Consider the following 3,586-nt stretch of genomic DNA (forward strand, 5'->3'; position numbering starts at 1 on the left):
ACTGGTGGGCATGAGGTGACCTATCCCTCCTGTCCCAGGGAACTCTCAAGGGAACACGTGGTCATGCAGGTGACTTATCGTTCCCGCAGCGAACCCACTTTGCAGATGGGAGAACCATGGGGTTACACTTCAACATCTCCCTGAAATCTGATGAGACACGGAATGGAGGCCTTCTCGGCAGATACTGGGTGAGAGTCACATTGATGTGCTGAGCCCGCGAACCCAGAGGGCGACGAAAACTTGTCTCAGTCTTTGGCTTCCCACAGTGTGCCTGGATGTGAAGAAGCTGACCTTTTGCTGAGCATCCCTGACCCCGGGAAACGCTCCCCAGCCCTCTGGCCAGGAATATAGCCCCTGTAGGTGGTTATGAGTTTGAGTCACTCCAGCTCACAGTGGCTCAAGCAAAGCAGGAGAGCTTACTGGCACTCATAACTAAGAGGTCGGGATGGACCGCCTTCAGGCACAGCTGGATCCAGGGCCTCAAATGGCAAGCTCGAGAATCCACCTGGGGTCTCAGCTTTCCCCGGGAGCCCCAGGAGCTCTGGCATCCACATCCCCGCAGTAGAGAGCGAGCACATCCCTCAGACATTTCTGGTAAGTTCTAGGACAGCAAGAGCTCAGATCAGGCCCGCCCCTATTACATCTTTCAGAAACCCCTTGCTTGGGCTCCAGCCCCCACCCCCTTTCCAAGGACTTACTTTCGACCCCCTCAATGTCTCGTCTTTCCCTTGACCCCTCAGCCCCTCGAGGGGCTGCTTTCTTCTCGTGTCCAAAATGCCAGGGGGACTGGTCTCCACACTCTCACCTCCCACTGCCCCCATAGCCTCCGGCGGGATGGCCACGGCCTGACTTCACCCCAGGTCGCCTGGGGCCACTGCAGCCGTGTTCAACCCCACCGCTGAACTGAGGGCCAGACCCCACGTCACGTGTCGCCCACCCCCCCGTACTGTTTCCCGTGGCTGCTGTAACATTGCCACAAAGCGAGTGAGAGGCATTTGCTCCTCACGGCTGGCTCCTTCCGGAGGCTCTAGGGAAGGTCCTCTGTGCCTCTTCCAGCCTCTGGGGCCCCAGGCGTCCCTGGCTCAACTTCACATGGCTTCTCTCTGTGGGGCCAGGTCTCAAATCCCCCCTCTGTGTGTGTGTCTTTTTTTTAAACGTTATTTATTTTGAGAGAGACAGAGAGACAGAGAGAGAGAGGGAGAGACAGAATCCCAGGCAGGCTCCGCACTGTCAGCACAGAGCCCGATGAGGGGCTCGAACTCACCAACCGTGAGACCATGACCTGAGCTGAGATCAGGAGTCGGGCGCTTACCGACCAGGGGCCCCTGTATGCATGTCCTTTATAAGGATGCTCGTCATGAGACTTGGGGTCCGCCTTAATTCAGGGGGAGCCTCAGTTATATCTGCAAAGATCCTTTATCCAAATACGGTCCATTCACAGGTTCCGGGGCCATGACTCAACCAGTTCAGCCGCGATCCTCACCAGAGCCGAGAGCGTGGAGAACCCGTTTCACACGTGGGGGAAACTCCAGGCAGAGTGAACCGGAGCCCCAGGTGTGTGTGGCTGTTCGAGACCCACCCCGGGCCCTGCAGCCCCAGGTACCGCTGGTCAGCTGGAGGGGCTGACGCGGCCACCACTCCCTGGGGACCTGCCCACGGGGTTCCCCATCCATCTGCCCCTCCTGTTGCCCCACCTGTCTTCGGGAGCCCCCCGCCTCCTCCTGGAAGCCCTCCAGGTGGCTCCACCACGCCTTCCTGGCTTTCCTAGCAGGCTCTGTTCTGCAGGCCCCTCCTCACCGCCCACTCAAGCCAGCAGCCCGTGGGCCCCTGGCTCCCAAGCTTGTCTCCAGAGCAGTCCTGGGCCCTCCCTGTCACCGTGTCCCATGCCTCCTACCCCACCCTCCACTCACTCCCGAGCATTCTTCCTCTCCTTGGGAAGTCTGGTGGCACCCACTGACTGCAGACGGTCCAACCCATGGTCCCACAGTCCCGACTCCGGGCCAAAGTCAGTCATCTAGTGGCCCCCTTGCTCCCCACTAGACCTGGAGGGTGAGGGATGGCATGTGCGGCTACAACTCAGACATCCTTTGGGGCTGGGAGGTGTTAGAACCCATGCTGCGAGTGGGGCTCCCAACCTGTCTCTCCTTCTGCCAAATGGGCTGGGAGACCACCCCACCCCACCCACCCCCAGAGCCTGGTACCCCTCCCTCCACAGCAGCCAAAGCTGGTCCCATGGTCAGCTGTCCCCTGGAACGGGGGGGCCCTGAACCTCAGGAAAGGGGGACCTGGCTGGACCACCTTCTCCGCAGACCCAATGCTCCCGTCTGGAAGCAGACACGGGGCCCGGCTTCTGGAAGAGCGTGGCTTGGACATGGGGTATCCTGAGTCCAGATGCCTTTATCTGGAAGATTAGGGGGTGAAGGGGCCGGATCTGAGCACCCCCTCCCCCAACCCTCCCTCCCACGCCCACCTGCCCCACACCACGCCAAGGGCTCACAGGTAGCAAAAGGGCTTTATTAAGAAGGCTTTAAAGTCAAAAAATAAAACTCTTGATACAATTTTCTGAACCCTTAAGTCAGCTCAGCAAATATATAATCAGTAATTTAGCTGTGTAAGATGAAAGGTCCGTTACTTTATTTAAAATAAAATATATTTTAGTTCTTAAAATTTATTCCATAAAGTACATATTTCCCTATAAATTCCCTACATATACACAAGAGGTAAAAAGTAAAAGTTTTAAAAAAAACACAATTTAAAAAAATTTAAAAACTGACAACAGAAACCACAGCAGAAGGGTATTAATAATTAAAAACACAAAGTTAGAAATTTCTGGTTGGGACCCTGCGCGGGGGCGGGGCCCGTGGAGCCTGTTCCCCCCGCTGACGTACAAAAGGGTAACTGGTGAGCCCCCCACAGGGAGTAAAAACGTCGCATTGTCCTCCTAGGGGCCTCTGCAGAGGCCGAGGCCGCCTCCCAGGCCAGCAGGTCCTGTCTGAAATCCGCCAAGTCCCAAAGGACAACCGGGAGTTGTAAAAATCGGGTGTGTGTGTGTGTGTGTGTGTGTGTGTATATATATATATTTTTTTATCTTCGTAAAAAGATCACCCTGGGGGCCGGGGAGTCTTTAGAAAGTGCAGGCAGACCTTTTCTCTCTGGTTTATTTCAACCTGTCGACTCAATACTGTTTATTGGTTAAGAACTGTGGTGCCGTCGGGCGGCCGTCTCCACGCCTGGGACCGAGTTAAAGCTCGTCTGCGATCGATCGCTGGCCGCGCCGCCCCCCCGCGCCCGCCGCCCCCCACCCCTGCCCCGGGCCGCTAGGAAAAGATATGAATGGCCTGGGTGGCGGGCGTGCGGCAGGCGGGGCACTCGGGCTCGCTCTTGCCGCAGATGCGGACGGCGCAGTCCATGCAGAAGAGGTTGTGGCCGCAGGGCACCAGCGCGGCCATCACCTCGCCCTCGGCGCACACCACGCACTCGCGCGCCAGGGCCGGGGCGGGGGCGGCCGGGGGCTTGCGGCCGCCCTCGGAGGGGCTGGAGTCCAGGGGGGGACACGCCGCGGCCGCGGCGGCGCCGCCGGGCAACG

Source organism: Herpailurus yagouaroundi, unplaced genomic scaffold (assembly GCF_014898765.1).
Source record: "Herpailurus yagouaroundi ecotype Mexico unplaced genomic scaffold, PumYag 295, whole genome shotgun sequence".
Taxonomy (NCBI): domain Eukaryota; kingdom Metazoa; phylum Chordata; class Mammalia; order Carnivora; family Felidae; genus Herpailurus; species Herpailurus yagouaroundi.